Source organism: Garra rufa, chromosome 1 (genome assembly GCF_049309525.1).
Source record: "Garra rufa chromosome 1, GarRuf1.0, whole genome shotgun sequence".
Classification (NCBI taxonomy): domain Eukaryota; kingdom Metazoa; phylum Chordata; class Actinopteri; order Cypriniformes; family Cyprinidae; genus Garra; species Garra rufa.
Genome location: NC_133361.1, coordinates 64704693 through 64722714, shown reverse-complemented (window position 1 = coordinate 64722714; position 18022 = coordinate 64704693). Strand labels below are relative to the sequence as shown.

Genomic DNA, 18022 nt, shown 5'->3' with positions numbered 1-18022 from the left:
ACTTGCACTAAAGATGACATACTTTTAATAAAGTTAGAAAAATATATCATTTTTTATTTCATTTTTCAGATTTTTTATTACTGTTTAGAAAGTGCTCCTAAAATTGACTGTTTTTTTTTTTAAGTAAAGAGTACTCTAAAAAGAATAGTAAGTGTAGAGCCCTGGATAAGCTGCTTTAAGGGTTTAATAATGGTTTGAGCTGAACTCTGCAGAACTGCACACTCCTGAACTTTACTTTAAAGATTTAAAAGTGGGTATGCTCAGAAGGACATATGGAAACCTGCTTTTCTTGATTTCCGGAAACAGTTGAGTTAGAAACATGTAAGGTGGTAGCTGTTTTAACTCAATAATATCCATGCTGATAACAGATCGATCTACCCATTTATCAAAACTGTAACAACGACAAAGAGAAAACGATTTTGTCGATTTTGAACAATCAAATCTCTTTTAGAATTCCCCTCAACTGATGAATATGAAAACATTTACAGCCAATCAGAATCCATCCTGCTTCAAAAAGCTCAAGATTTTAAAGCAGCAGGCAACAAAACTGGAGCACATGCTTAAAATGATCATAATGTTATTGTGTGTTGGTGTGGATTATAGTTATCTTTACAGTCCTTGGTGTGAACATGCTTTTACGTTCATTTAATTTTGTATTATAGAGTACGTTTACACAACAACAATAAAAAATAAAAAAATGGAAAATGCCCATTTTCCACAGGTTCATATGATTCTTTAGGGTCTTAATAAAAAGTCTATAATATACTTTGGTTAAAAATTCTCAATAGTAGTGTAAAAAAACACCCTTTTTACCTTGTCAAAATCAGGTATGCAAAAAAAAAACAACTCATTTTATTGCATGGTCCCTTTAAATGCAAATAAGATCTGCTCGCCCCGCCCCTCTCTGCTGTGGGATTATGAGACGTAATGTTTACTTTAGCCACATTTAGCCGCAAAACCTGACAATACGCATATATTTTTAAGAAAGGCCGTTTGCAAAGAAGCATAAAAAACCCTTATAGCTGCATCAGGAACGATTTGCACGAACATAGACGCATATGTAGATCGGGATCTTCAGCGGCTTAGATGTCAGGAGTAAATGACGACTGCTATGTTCATTATTACATCCAACAACAGAACACCTCAATTGCTCAATCTGAGACATTCTTGTCTGCACCTGAGTCGACACAACGGCGATCGGAGTCGGACTGTTTCAGCTCGGTGAGGGTGGATCTAAGGTAAGGTGCTCATGTCAATCAACTATCGTGGGAGTGGCCTCTGTCTGTGTGCAGTTACACCAACAAGAACTGAGAATGACCGGATTTTAAAAAGTTTTTTAACGCCCTAAAAATCGAAAAATGTAACAACCAGTGTCGTGATATATCCGTCACCATCAATTTTTCTTTTGAGCTCCATCTGGTTGCATGATATTTGTACATTTTGTGATATTAACATTTACAGATATTACAATTTACAGATTCATCAATCGTAACTTTAAATGTCAACTGAGTTTTAATGAAAACTGTCCTCCCTGATCAAAAATCTAAACTGGCTGAGGGAAGCAGAACAGAAAAACACCAGTGTGTAATAAAAAAGCAGGCAGCTCATGTCCCTTCTGGAGCTGGCAAAAGTTAATTAAGACTGACGAAGTACAATGTGTTTCTGCTGAAGAATCAGCAAAACATGAAAACGAGGTCCTGCGGCAAGCGCAGTCCAGCAAAACGCATTCGTGCCCAGATTACATCACTTCAGCTGCCAGAGAAAACCAGAACACTGGCGTTAGCCATTTGGCAGTCGTCTCATTGTTAATACGCGCAAGGGAATGCGGGGTAATTTCACACAGCTGAGCGTGTTTAACATGGCTGCAACAATTATTTCCGAAACAAGGGCAGCAGGTACATAACCTGAGGGAACAACAACAGGTCGCTGAAAACAAAGCAGAGCGAGCTGTCACAACCAGTTCACGCTCTCAACGGTTGGAAACGGCTTGAATCTGACATCGGCTCCTCCCACTTCTCCATTCAGCTCTGTCCGGCTGAACTAAATTCACTTTAATTAGGGATTATCCAGAACTAATAACAGCAGGGAAGCCTGAGCAAGACTAACGTGTTAGTCTAGGGGTTTCAAAGCCTGAGATTAAACTCGTTACTGAGCAACAACGAAACCCAGCAAGATTATAGTCAAGATTAGAACTAATTAAAGGGGGGAAGTGTCAGTAAGAACAGTGGGATGTCAAACAGCACCAGGTAAAGAGGATTTACCTGACAAACCTAATCAGTCTCCACAAGAGACCAGGTTATCCTCAGGTTTACATGGAGTACACCGAAGTGAATATGATTCACCATCGAGAGTGATGCTATAATTAATTTGATGAGGAAGAAAACAAGGCTGGTCAATACTACAAGGTCTGGAGACAGCTGGAGAAACCCGTCCATTAATAGTCCCATTTATCTCAAGTGCAATAGCTTGGCTGAGCTCCTTCAAATACGACAACTGAATTGTATTGGAAAATAGGTCTGATGAGTTATACAAACACCTTGCAATAAGTCAGACATACATAATAAAGTACTGTGGTAAGTTGTCAAAGTAAACTACTCTCATGCTCAAGCAGAAGCCTCCTGGATATTAATATTGTTATGCAACACGATCGTACAGCCAGGAAACTGTAGCTATGGAGAGCACTCATGTTAATTAAACAGCGGGTCTGATCCGCTGGGAAAGAGAAAGTGAGACTCTCACTAGAAGCCGCTTCGTTTTCCAAACTATTTTTCACTCGGATGACAGGACTCCAGACTAAAGTAAATGACTGTGGGAGCCATTGGCTCTTCATTTGATACATTTAAGACACCTTTTCATTATCTTTGACAGGATGGAAGGTTGTTCATTTCCAACACAAAGCAGTAGAGGAGTTGCATGGACTTCCAATCATACGCTGAATCTTCAAATCAGATTTGTGCTTTGGACCCTTTAGAACTTCTTGCATCTAGACTGCATGTGAACATCCAACCAGATGTATTGTATTCAAAACTATGAGTGCAAGGAGAGAATTACCAATATAGTTATTAAACTGTTAGTTCACCCAGAAATGAAATTTCTGTCATTAAATACTCACGCCTTTTCAAACCCGTAAGACCTTCAGAAGACAAATTAAGATATTTTTGGTGAAATCTGAGAGCTTTCTGACCCTGCATAGACAGCAACGCAACTACCACATTCGAGAATACTTTGTGCGCAAAGAAAAACAAAAAAAGGACTTTATTCATATTTATTATTTGTAGAGATGCACCGATTGCAATTTTCTTTACTTACGTTTTTTAGTAAGTGTGACCAGGCGATATTGATTTCTGCCGATTCCGATTTCTTTCTATGAACTATAATTGACAGCATATACAAACAAAAATATATACTTTTTTCACTTTGCAAAAAATTACTTTAATTATAAAAAAATTATTAAACATTACAATTCCCCTGATCTGGACTAAGTTATAGGGGTGTAAATATTAATCGAATCGTATCGATGCATCGATTATGCAGCCGACGATTCAATGCATCGATTCGTCCGCAAGAGTATCGATTAATGTGTTTATTTTGCCGCCTGTTTGTTCACTTGTCTATTTATAGAATCCGTTCCGACCTTTCTTTTACTGTCTATGGCTCCGACGTAAGCGTACTACCTACTCCTAAGCTGCGGGTGGCGCTAACCTCATTATTGTCTTCTACTTCACACGCGTTACTTTCGTTTCACAGTCCGTCTATGATGTTGTTCATGTTCACACACCTCACGTTGTTGTCTGACTTTCAAGAGCGATGATTTTGAACTGATTTTGTGGAGTAGTATTCAATTTGCAGTTCATCTACTGCAGAGGATGTGTGACCATTACCTCTTAATAAGATGCAAATTGTATTTTCAAAATGTAACCAATTTTGTATAAATGAAACTTTTTAAAACAGTGAATAGGCTAATTGGCCATAGTAGACCTGCACTACAAGCATTAGCCTTTTTTTTTTTTCTTATTACAATTTATCTGATTGCACTTTGTAGATGCAGTAACTTATATTTGCTGTTCTATTTGCAGTGCATTGAGCACAACTGCTTTAGTGGAACATACACATGTGAATAAGATACTGTTTCTGTATTCTCAATAAAAGGCAAATTATTTACTATTTTTGTTGATTTATTTGAAACTTAATAGATATCATGTAAAAATATCTAGTATTGAATCGAATCGGATCGAATCGCATCGTATCACAGGGAATTCTGAAGTATCGAAAATAATCGAATCGTTGGCTTAAGAAATCGGTATCGTGTCGAATCGTCTTGAAGGCTCCGATTTACACCCCTACTAAGTTATGGACGTTCTCTCACTCAGTGTTGGGGGTAACTCATTACAAGTAAGGTAATAAGATTACTTTTTTCAAGTAACTAGTAAAATAACACATTACTTTTTCATTTACAAGAAAATATCTTTACTTTTTCAAAAAAGTAACGCCAGTTACTTTTTGTTTCCTGTATGTATTTAATCCCATTTATCCAATTCGACTGTACTATTAAGCGAAACTTATTTTAGATTATCTAACATTTGTGTTTTATTTTTCTAATTGCTGTGAGTGTTTAACTTCCGTTTCCTACAGTTCTACTGCACAGATGTAAATGTACTTTTCCTTAAGCCTTAGGCTTATTCATTCCACTTTTTGGTGTGAAAGGGCTTTCACATTTGATAAAAATCACTTTTTTTATTTAAAACAATTTAAAGGGATAGTTCACCATGAGCATCCAAGATGTAGGTGACTTTGTTTCCTCATCAGAACACAAACGTAGATTTTTAACGAAAACCGGTGCAGTCTGCCAGCCTTATCATGGACGTGGATGGGCACCAAACCTTTAAAAGTAAACGAAAACATGCACAGACAAATCCAAATTACACCATGCGGCTCGTAACAATACATTGATGTCCTTATTTATATCATTTTTTACCTTTGATACACAGCCACGTCCATCTGTCATGAGCACGAGTTTAGCATTCGGCTTGTGACATGTGTATGCGCTCTGGTGTAGTATACACAAACACCGGAAGCGATCTTTGACATGTATACAAGACTCATTGTTTACATAGAGCACATAGCGGCTATTCAAAATGGTAATTACTTGCGCTTATCCTGATTGTTCAAACCGATTTAAAGCTAAAAGATTATGTTTGCTTGCGCAAACTCATCCGGGACTTTTCACTGATTTCCCCTTACGACGTTTGCGTATTTTAAGCCAGAGTGCATGTACATGTAACGAGTCGAATGCTAAACTCGTGCTCAGGACAGATGGACGTGGCTGTGTATCAAAGGTAAAAAAATGATATAAATACTGTTCAGTTTCTCGCAAAAACCAATCGTTTCGTGTCTTAGGACATTAGTATATCGTCTCGAGTCGCAGGGTGTAATTTGTAGGGCTGTAAATCGGAGCCTTCAAGACGATTCGACACGATACCGATTTCTTAAGCCAACGATTCGATTATTTTCGATACTTCAGAATTCCCTGTGATACGATGCGATCCGATTCGATTCAATACTAGATATTTTTTACATGATATCTATTAAGTTTCAAATAAATCAACAAAAATAGTAAATAATTTGCCTTTTATTGAGAATACAGAAACAGTATTCTATTCACATAATGTGTATGTTCCACTAAAGCAGTTGTGCTCAATGCACTGCAAATAGAACAGCAAATATAAGTTACTGCATCTACAAAGTGCAATCAGATAAATTGTAATAAGAAAAAAAAAAGGCTAATGCTTGTAGTGCAGGTCTACTATGGCCAATTAGCCTATTCACTGTTTTAAAAAGTTTCATTTATACAAAATTGGTTACATTTTGAAAATACAATTTGCATCTTATTAAGAGGTAATGGTCACACATCCTCTGCAGTAGATGAACTGCAAATAGAATACTACTCCACAAAATCAGTTCAAAATCATCGCTCTTGAAAGTCAGACAACAACGTGAGGTGTGTGAACATGAACAACATCATAGACGGACTGTGAAACGAAAGTAACGCGTGTGAAGTATCTAAGACAATAATGAGGTTAGCGCCACCCGCAGCTTAGGAGTAGGTAGTACGCTTACGTCGGAGCCATAGACAGTAAAAGAAAGGTCGGAACGGATTCTATAAATAGACAAATGAACAAACAGGCGGCAAAATAAACACATTAATCGATACTCTTGCGGACGAATCGATGCATTGAATCGTCGGCTGCATAATCGATGCATCGATTCGAATCGATTAATATTTACACCCCTAGTAATTTGGATTTGTCTGTGCATGTTTTTGTTTACTTTTAAAGGTTTGATGCCCATCCACTCATATTATTTGGCTGGCAGACTGCACCGGTTTTCGTTAAAAATCTTCGTTTGTGTTTTTCTGAGGAAACAAAGTCACCTACATCTTGGATGCCCTGGGGGTAAGCAGATAAAAATTGGATTTAGACGATTTACATCAGGACGTAGGAGAGCTTCACGGGATGTTTCATCCCCACCGGGAATAAAAATAATTCAGCAGAGGCAGGGATGCATAGACTAGAGCAAATCGCGGCCTGCTGATAGTGCCAGCTGATGTCCGCAAACTGTCCAACATGGTACATCCCTCTGCTTTCAAGTTTATTCAATGTGCCCTTAAATGTTTCATTAAGTATGACGTGTTTCCCCCTTTACACACAACTATTGTACAACATTTGCTGCATGTCGCGGTGTCTGAATCATTTCTCGTGAAATATAGCCACACTTTAGAACATTTAGTTTTTGGCATTTCAAGTTAAGCGTGTTTAACTGTGTTTAATGTAGCTAGCTAAGCTAACGGCAGACCACGTGCTGCAGTCAGAGCAAGAGTAACGATAGTTGCGGCATTCACGCGCTTCTCGGATGGTTTCATTTCCCGAAAATTTGTGCTTTTAATTCGAAATGTGAAAATGATCAGTAACTACAAAGCTTTCCGACGTTCACGTGAGTTTTCTCATTCAGGAAATATTTTTTCCGATCATTCTGACACCCCATGAATGCAGCATTTAAATTTAACTAGCGATCATGCATGTTGACAAATCAGTGCTTCTTACACAAGACGACACATATTTCAATAGACAGTTCAGGCACTTAAAGGTTGTATCAGCGATTTCTAGCCTGAAACAAAGTGTCAAATTCAGCTGACCTTTCTTCACGATCCGCTCGCTGCCTGCCCCATAAATTGTCTGTGAAAAAAAAACGCGTCTCTCTGGTCAGTCTAGGGTCCGAGATATGCCAAAAAAACAATCGGCACTACCAACCTTTCCACACATAAACAAACAGTGTTCCAACCAATCAGCGTCAGGGGTTTGGTGTTGTGGACTTTCGCTCCGCCTCCCTCACATCCCTGCACCAGTAGGAAAGTCCACAACACCAAACCCCTGACGCTGATTGGTTGGAACACTGTTTGTTTATCTGTGGAAAGGTTGTAGTGCCGATTGTTTTTTTGGCATATCTCGGACCCTAGGCTGACCAGAGAGACGCGGTTTTTTCACAGACAATTTATGGGGCAGGCAGCGAGCGGATCGTGAAGAAAGGTCAGCTGAAATTGACACTTTATGTTTTATGCTAGAAATCGCTGTACAACCTTTAAGTGGCACCGAAATGAGGCACCGAAATTCGCGTTCTGTTTCGGTCCGGTACATACCGGTCATATGGGTATTGGCACCGGGTTTCGGTACCCAACCCTATTGCAGGTTTGCATCATACTCTGAGTTGCATTTCACTGTTTTTATTCTTTGAGCTGCATTTCACTGTTTTTATTATTTTTGAGGACTATTGAATCTGGTTTTTGTTTTTGTTTTTTTGTGAGTGAGATGAATTCCTGCATGTTTACGTTTCTATTCTATAACTAAAGTAACGTCTTGCTCCTGATTTCTCTCAACATGGGGACAGGAGAACTTTAAATCAATAGCTGGGGAAAAAGTAACTGGCGTTACTTATTTGGAAAAGTAACTATTTTCTTGTAAATTAAAAAGTAATGCATTACTTTACTAGTTACTTGAAAAAAGTAATCTGGGATTACTTCGTTACAGAGACAGATTCATTCAAACGGCTGATTAATTCAGAAATGAGGCAAGCAAATGTCTTTATGAATGGGTTACTGAATCATTGACTCACTTGATTCGTTCAAAAACGTGTTGCTCGGAGACAAACAACAGTTCTACTGTGGCTTCGATTGCAAGTATTGTTGTAACTACTATGAAAGTTGAATGAAATACGAAAACATGGTGCAGCATTTATTCATGGGCACAAAAGTCTGGCGAGTATCTACTGCTGAAGACAATGTGCAATTGACTGAATGATCGAGGCAGTCTGGAAACATTCAGCAGATGAACCCACTGATCGGTTGGTAAGGTCTGGTTGGCTAAAAACATCCAACGACACAGTTTTGTAGAGCTCCTCATAGATGCGCTATTGTGTTGCATGCGAGGCATTGCAGAAAAATGAGTTCCTGTCCTACTTAACTCCAAACCCGATCACAATGGTAACATATCCTGCGGCTGCTGCGACTGTGACAAAAATAATTGTAATAAAGGAATTAACTGAATGCTGTAGGACAGACAAGACAATATGGAAAGAACATCCAAAGGGACAAACAAAGACGTTTTACAGTGCTAATGTCAGACATGAAGAAAGCTAAAGTGAGCCCGGACAGCCACGATGTGCAAGAACAACAATTATCTCCACCGTAGGGTCATGTGTGCAGGAGGAACTGTGGGTAATGGAGCACCACACAAGCACTTACTCTGTTTGGCTCGAACCCAAGAAGACTGAACTTAATTAGAGAGTGGATGAGTCAGTCAAGAAACACTCTGACACACACCACAACACAGCAGGACTGTGTTCTGTTCCTGGCCAGCTGAAACGATCTGAACTAAGATATAAACACTAAACTCTACACCGAACATAGATTATATAATGAGTAAAGCTGCACAGAATCGATCATCTTGTAAATAAAACCCAATGAAATGGGTTCTATTCCTATGCTGCTGTATTTCCTATTAAAACAGGAAGCTGGGGCCGGGCAATTCTTCAGCAGCCAGTAGTCTCATTACATTGTTAGTGTCAGGTGTTGTTAACCGATTGCAAATTTTCTGTGCCTTTATAAGGAGCATCTGATAGGATACACCCATAAATGCAATGTGACTCATCGTTATCTTGAGTTTTCCTAGAAGAGACAGTCAGTTTATTGGTAGATATGGATATATATGCGTTTCAGAAAGCTCTGAGGCAACCACACTCTTATTTTAGATTTCATGGGGACTTAACATGTCCAAAGTGATGCATTCTGAGGACATTCTAGAAAATTACAATGTAAACAAAGGAACTTTGTTCATATCCTTGCCTCTCCCTGGAACTCAGGGAATACTTCTGCTGTAAACATTCCATTCTTTTCCAATTGGCCTTTGCTTGATGCTCCTACGTAGGCAGCTGCCTTCTGAGGCATCGCTGAACTCTCTTAGGGTACATTTATGTGACAACGATGTACTAAAAACAGAAAAGTTCTTTCTTTGTGCTTTCACAGACAACAACGTTGTCAAAACAATATCTTTTCTCATGGATCCACAAAAATGACTAAAAACGCTGTATTACGCATGCCAGGCCAGTTGGCGGCGATGTGACTTTGTAAAGAAACACTACGCGCCTGCACACAAACTTACAGACTGAACACGTAATCATGTTCCTTGATTCAATTCGAGTACTCGTTTAAGAAAATCATGCAATTTGCTGTGTCGAGTAACCAAGTCAATAAATCTAGTAACACATTCCACAGACGAGGATCCATTAAAAGCATTATTAGATCGTTTTCCAAGGCTGCATGATATATTAAACATATTTAAAAATCATAAAGCATAATGCTGTTGTATTTTAATAAATATATGCGATGCAGGTTTAATATATACGCTTTAATACGTTCACAGTAAATGCTGCTCCGCACAAACAGTTATCATTTACCGTCTCTAACCTTATCTCTGCATATTGCTGCAAGTTTGGGTTTATTATTACGTTCATCTGGGAACGCAATGTGCATCATTTCATCAGATTTGTATGGTAAATCATTTATAAGCCTATGCAAACACAGGAGAATACATGAATATCTTTCTCAATAAGCTAACTGTTCATCACTATTTCAAAATAAAAGCTCAAAAACTATAAACCGTGCTCTCAGTTTACAGTTTTTTTGATGTCCACATATTGAAACAATTACAGTGGCTGTAGCATTTATGTCGTAAAGAAACGGACAAATATTAAAGATTACATGGACATTGGAATTTAATGGCGTTTAGTCAATATTAGGGCTGCACGATTACTCAAAGGCGATTGTCATGTGCATTTTTTCAGTAAAGCTGGTTGTGTAATCAGTAGCAAATCTCCAGCAGGTGCTTTCAGATAGAGCAGCATTTAGTAGAGAGCTGTAGCTCACTGAAAAGCTACACTATAGACCCTTTTTCTGTTAGTAAACATTGTGACGTTTTTCTATGGGCGGAGCTTAGGTGACCGCTTCACTAACACTAGCTAGTATGCTTTGTTAGCTTGTTTCATAACAATAACTGGATAAAATCTGATTGTACCTGCATATGTGAGACAATTTTGAAGTTGGAGGAGAAAATGAGTTGGGAGTTTTTCGATATACCCTATCATTTAGCTAGATAAGACCATTCTTCCTCGGCTGGGATCGGTTTTGAGCCCTTGAAAGCAGCATTTAAATTGCATTTTGGAAGTTCAAACTCACGGGCACCATAAGAGTCCATTATATGGAGAGAAATCCAGAAAAGTTTCCCTCAAAAAAAAAATATTTCTTTACAACTGAACATCTTGGATGACAAGGGGGTGAGTACATTATCAGTACATTTTTGTTCTGGAAAGAATTCTTTAAGGTAGCTTTAATCCCTCCTCAGTTTCAATCCCTCCTCTCCAGCAATCTGAAACGATTGCAGCAATTAACAACAAATCAATGATCCAATCAATGGACAAAAGCAAGTTCCACTCAACTTGATTGTGTTTCTTTGTTTTGAGATGCCGTTCCATTTAACTTTACATCACAATATTGGAGTAAAAACATATTTGTGATGTCCATTTATGCTGACTTGAAAGTGAAAGCTTTAATATCCTCAAAATTTGATTGTGAAGAGTCAAAAATCCAAATTAAGTTTGAATAAAAGCTATAAAAGGATGCGGTGAGAAGTGCAGAAGAAGAGAGTGAAAGCAGGTCAATGCAGTGTTGGGCAGGTGCCTTCAGATCCATCAGCCGCATCGAGGGGGGCGATTACGGTTTGCCCAGATTGTGACGAGACTTCCCTAGCAACAGCCATGAGCCTCGTACTCCACAATCAATACCACAGCCTGCTTCAGAGGACGGTCAGCAGTGCTGCCTTTCAGTTCGGGATTGGCTTAACCGAAAACAAACATGGAGCTAGAGACAGATTTTAAAGTGGGTGGAGGGGATGTTGAAAGTTGAGATCCCTAAGGGCCGTCTTTTGTTCAGACGAAGGTCAGACGTGTTGGGGGAGAGCGGTGCGACTGCCAACACCAGGTCTGTAGGCTTAATGCTGCACAAAGCTTGAGAAAAGACAGAGGTCCTTGAAGACGAAGCAGAGAGGGGACAGGAATAGATCACACTTCAAGAAGCCCCTCCCAGCTTTGGCTCTTGTCATGAACATACTAGGACAAACACAGTAGCGGTGGAAACCCTTTTCGACATACAAAACTGTAGTTACTATGACACATGAACTACAGCTTGTGGTGATACTTCTTTGTCTTGTTTCAGCTTCCTGTTTCTGCAACTTCCTGTGCCAGATTTCTTCCAAATGACTTGGGTTAGCATTTATTATCTTGAAATAATCTCACTTCAGAGATATTTTATTTTACATATCAATAATTACACTAAACTTCTCATTTGCAAAAGAAAGCTATGAAAGACAGATGTTAAGGGTAGGAATATTGTGACCCTGGACCACAAAACCAGTGATAAAGGGTACATTTTTCAATCGATTTATACATCTGAAAGCTGAACAAATATTTTGCGTTGATGTATGGTTTGTTAGGATAAGACAATATTTGGTCTAGATACAACTATTTGAAAATCTGGAATCTGATGGTGCAAAAAATTCAAAATATTGGGAAAACCACCTTTAAAGTTGTCCAAATTAAGTTCTTAGCAATGCATATTACTAATCAAAAATTACGTTGTAAATTTGATATTTATGGTAGGTAATGTACAAAATGTCTTAATAGAACATGATCTGCACTTAATATCCTAATGATTTTTGGCAAAAAAGCAAAATCAATCATTTTGACCCACACGATGTAGTTTTGGCTAATTTTCTACAAATATACCCAAGGTACTTAAGATAGGTTTTGTAGTCCAGGGTCACATATTTTCTAAATGCATGTTATTTATCATATTGTGAATAACATATTCACACATTTCTTTTACTTAAATTTGATCTTTTTTACCTTGTCATTTTTAAATCCTATTACTTTTACTAATCAGTTTTAATCAGATTTACAATACGTCACACTATGAAAGACCTGTTGCTACTTACGTTTCATCACAGCTTTATGTTTTTCAGGTTGGTTTATCTAAAAATTCTATTCAAGTAAGAAACACTACAGAAACTGAATCAAGTAAACCGATGCCAAATAAAGGCACCTGTCAGACAGCATCCAATTGAGTTTAAAGTGCTTCGAATAACTTCTTAAAATTAAAAACATCCTGCAGCCTATAATTTGTAGCCTAAATTTTATGACAACTATATAATTATGACAGAAATGTAATTATATGCAAGTATGCAAACACGGATGTGATTTCCAGGAAAATGCACTGCTAAAATACTGTCCCATTGTACAAACCAAAACTAACTCGCTTTTCAAGATTTTCCTCAAACTGTTGCTTCGCTATGACAATAGCTCACTTGAACGATGCAACAGGCTGTTGAAACCGCTTATGCTAAGGTCCAATATACAACCCCTTACAGCAAAGTGCAACACATATTTGCATTCGCATTATGAATTTCACACATTTCACAGTGCGAAGTGTGAAACTGAGCTTGCCTATCCAACCTTTTAACTCTTAAATGCATACCTCGGGTCTTTAGCGACCCGGGATGTCATTTACTACCCTCTCCTTCCTTCATTTTTTCAAGTTTGACATCAGCTTTCTTAGTATTCCTCAATCTATTCATTATAAACAATTTAACAAATAGAGTGTCTGTTTTCTGATTATTTTTTGTACAACGTCTATAGGGTAGCTAGAGACCCGAGGTGTGAAATAGTGCAAGTATATTTTTTGTGCACAAAAATATGTAAATATCTGATGACTAAATACATGCAATTCACCTTTAGTCCTCGAAGTGGCTGTTTAATAGAAAATAATGACGTGACGTTTTATGCAGGCATAAAACAAAAGAATATCACCAGCAAAAATTGAACTGGTTTGAATGGCTTTACTGCAGAGCAATTACTGTTCGCAATAAAATATAAAATGTCACTGTTATTTGATGGTGAATAAACTGTCAGCTATCAAAATACTGACTTTAAAAGTCATTGAACATGACAGTTTTGAGAATATGGTTGAGATCGTGAATATTAGCCAAATGCTGAATGTACGTGGAAGTTTGTTCTAAGGATGACGGTGGTCGAAAAATCATCTGCTCGAATTGATACGTCTTAAGTTTCAAAAGGTAACGAAATAAGCTTTATTTCATTCTTCTGTAATTGTTTTTAAAAACGTTTTTGGCTATTGCAGAAGTTAAAAATCCATCCGTGCTGGATATATAGGTCGGGGTCACTAAAGACTGGAATACGTAATAATAATGGGTGAAATATTCATGCATTCAAGGGTTAAACAGTCAGTTTCAGCTTTTTAAATATTAAAGGAGTAGTTCACTTTCAGAACAATAATTTACAGATAATGTACTCACCCCCTTGTCATCCAAGATGTTCATGTCTTTCTTTCTTCAGTCGTAAAGAAATTATGTTTTTTGAGTAAAACATTTCAGGATTTCTCTCCATATAGTGGACTTCTATGGTGCCCGCGAGTTTGAACTTCCAAAATGCAGCTTCAAATGGCTCTAAACGACCACAGCCGAGGAAAAAATCTAGGTCTTATCTAGCAAACGATCGGGTACTTTCTAAAAAATTAATTATAATTGATATACTTTTTAACCTCAAATGCTCATCTTGTCTAGCTCTGTGTGCATTCTGTGTAGAGATTAAAAAATATATAAATTGTACATGTTTCTAGAAAATAACCAATTGTTTCGCTAGATAAGACCCGTCTTTCTCAGCTGGGATCATTTAGAGCCCTTTGAAGCTGCATTTCAACTGCATTTTGGAAGTTCAAACTTAGGGGCACCATAGAAGTCCACTATATGGAGAGAAATCCTGAAATGTTTTCCTCAAAAAACAATATTTTTTGAGAGAAAGAAAGACATGAACATCTTGGATGACAAGAGGGTGAGTACATTATCTGTAAATGTTTGTTCTGAAAGTGAACTACTCCTTTCAAATAACTTAGCAAAAACATATGTACATAAATACTGCAGTTCAGTACGGATTTAGCGAACAGCAATGTTATTTTTAACATTTTAGGTCTAATATTAAACATTTCGACTAGAATATTTCTTGCTGAGGTGATGGTTTGTCTGATTGAAGAAATAAAAGCCATTTCAAGCCATTTCAGACTCAGAAATAGCAAACACAGAAATAGATTCAGGTTTGTACTAATTATCAAAAGGCCCAAAAAAACCTAAAATAACTTTATCACCCAGCCGTAGCTTCTACCTTGACTGTGGTCAATAAAAGCCAGCAGTGCCCGCGGGGGCACTTACAGAGGTGGTCATATCAGTGATGGCCCATCAGGCCTGACCTTTATGTGGCTTCTCATCACAGCTCTTTGATGTCCGTCTCACTGATGCCGTATCAGCCTGAAAGACTACATAAAGGAAATCCAAATCTATTATTCATTCAATCGGCTGAACTGTACAACTGAGACAATGACACCAACAAAACACACTGAGAGATCATGTTTGTTTTTGCTTTACATATTCACTCCTGAAAAACATTCACAGCTCATTTCGGACACAAGCCATGCAAAAGCAGACATCGCACAGACGTTCTCAAACGGTCCGGCATAATAAATTCAACTGGCAACCCGCTTTGCCTTCGGTTTCCCCTAATAGAACTGAAATATTGAATTGTGGTCAAGTATATAGGACACAGCCACCACCCTCCCTTTCTCACATCTGAACATTTTATTGGTCGCAAAGAAACATATCACTGCAGTATTTCACACTCCAGTTACTCTTATGAGAATATCAAATATGCATGCCGTTGGACAGGTGCACCTATTAAATATCTACTCCAAGTGTTTTAGAATTAATAAAATTATATTTTTATGATTTAACACAGTGCGAAGAACATCTGTGTGACCATGGACCACAAAACCAGTCGCAAGTAGTACAGGTATATTTGTAGCAATAGGCAAAAATACATTGTATGTATGTTCTTTTATGCCAAAAAAATCATTAGGATATTAAGTGAAGATCATGTGCCATTAAGATACTTTGTAATTTTCCTACCGCAAACATATCGAAACGTAACATGCATTGCTAAGAACTTCATTTGAACAACTTTAAAAGCAATTTACTCATTATTTAGGTTTTTTGCACCCTCAGATTCCAGATTTTCAAATAGTTGTATCTCAGCCAAATATTGTCCTATTCTAACAAACCATACATCAATGGAAAGCTTATTTAAGTACAAAAAATGAGCCTTATGACCGGTTTTGTCGTCTATGGTCACATATTGTTTTTACAGCAACATGTGCATTACTATCAAAACATAGTTCAATTAAATATCGTGTGTGAAGCAAGCTTCGAACAAACTACAAACTTACTTCGTAACCTTTGAGACAAATGTTGTACAATAATAAAGCAAACGGCTGCTCAACAGACTTAAGGACAAAGTTTAAACACTGAGGCAGCCTGAAGACACCGCCCTGACAAACTCACTGCTGCCGAAATGACGGCTACTACGGCGACGGCACAGCTCATGAATATTAATTTCATCCTGGGAAACCTACGGATACGTTCAATCACGTGATCTCATTATTACACGTGCGCCACGCCTTCATTACAGTACGCTTCGCTCATTCGCTAACCGTTCCTGCTGTCAGCCAATCAGCTAGACTTCCAGAGCGAACGTCAGTTTACGTAATTAATATTCATGAGCCAATACGTCCCCATAGTAAGAAGCGTAAATTCGCCTCAGAAAGAAGGAACTAGAAAATGCATGCATCGCGCCACTCGCACAGCACAGTTTTTGTTCGGGGGGTTTCAGCAGTGGGCTTCTTTTGTTAAACAATTACAGAAAAACAGAAATGGTTATGTAAATACTTCGCAACATTCAATCTGTGCTTGGGCAAACATTACGTTAATCTCCGCCTCGCTCTCCGTTAAACGCACTTAGCGTCACATTCAGGTAGATTTAACAGCCGGTGCCAGGCAAGATTAAATTAACCGGGATTTACACAGGGGAAACAAAAAAAGAAAATCACGATGATAGGGGGTTAGCTCAAAAAACTGCATCAAGACATCTGTTTTACACCGTTAATAGTGTTTTAGAACTTACGAAATGTATTTTAATCGCCGTTTATGCCCAAGACAAAAAACACAGATATAGGAAATTAGCAAAAAAGAAGAAATGAGTAATTTCAAAACGAGTGAAAATGAACTTGCAGGTTTGATCCAGGAAGTTCCTTCTCATGCTAGCAAGCTAATACTGCTATATATTTTCATCAGCAGGAAGTTTATTAAAAAACTTAAACATGCTTTCGGTTAGACTCCCAACATTACAAATAGCAAATTCATGCAATGAATCACTGGATTGTGTGAAGAATTACCGTTGCCCCAGCAGCAGACAAAACAAGTAACGTTAAAGAAATTGCTTCCGACTTCTTGGCCCTTTATTCTCAGGTCAAGATCTAATGTCACAACACAATTTGAGTATATCATCTAATATACGTTTTTTTACTATTTTAGAAACATGTCTAGCGTTTGGTATTGTGTTAAAAGAGCAACTTTCCTATGCACCGCATTAGAAAACGTGCTGTCAAAATGTGGAGGATTTTATAAGACTCAATCTTAGAGTTAAATCTCTAAAAAACACTACTTCGTAAAAAAAAAAAGGGCAAAATCTCACATTTAGAGATGATCGTTAACTTCTCTTTCGCCACAGGCTAACGTTACCAGACAACGCCTGATCAATTCAGACCAAACTGGGCTGGTCAGGATGTGATCAAACTGATACCGGAGACCCAATATCCTCCAGTCTGAGACACACGATTAACAGTTACACACATCCATCATTTTTCATTGATCATTTTAAAAAAATGACTAAATGTAGTTAACGGAGCTGGCAGGAAATGCATGTATCAACTTGCTGTCTTGTGTCAACCTGCCGTAGCTGCTACCGAGCTACAAAAGATGCAAAACTACCGGGAAAAAAACTGTCAACGCAAGCGAAAACGCCGTGGGATATTTTCTGCGTGTGTTGTGTGAGGTCTTCGTGGTGTTTCTGTTGTGAAAACTTACCGTGGACCTGCGGGTACTGCGAGTCAATATGTTAGAGAAAGCTTCCCTGACTTCTCAATGGCGCGATGAGGGAGCGGCGGCGATGCCAGAGAGCGACACACTTCCGGGAATACCGTCGAACGCGTCACGCGCTTGACGCTCTCTGCTCATGCGCAAGAACAACCGCTTGTTCTTTTTTGAATGCAAACGGATCGAAATGGGTATGAGTTCGTGGAGAGAAATATAACAGCGGAGCTGGGTATTTTTTTTTTTTTTTTACTTGTTGTTTTTATTGCGAAAATGTACATAAGACAGGGAACAACATAAGACATAACCACCATAAATACTATAAATAATCAACATAAATATTATACTGCCAACAATACACTGCAACAAAT

At 38.1% G+C, this 18022-nt stretch overlaps 1 protein-coding gene across 2 annotated transcripts in view; it reads right to left on the bottom strand.

Annotated features, from left to right (window-relative positions):
* Positions 1-17760, bottom strand: part of arhgdia (Rho GDP dissociation inhibitor (GDI) alpha) — a 34873-nt gene extending 17113 nt beyond the window's left edge. For both annotated transcript variants that reach the window (XM_073843871.1, XM_073843874.1), the window contains exon 1: positions 17646-17760. The gene's annotated coding sequence lies outside the window, so the exon portion shown is untranslated. The remainder of the gene's footprint in view (positions 1-17645) is intronic.
* Positions 17761-18022: the final 262 nt, after the last annotated feature.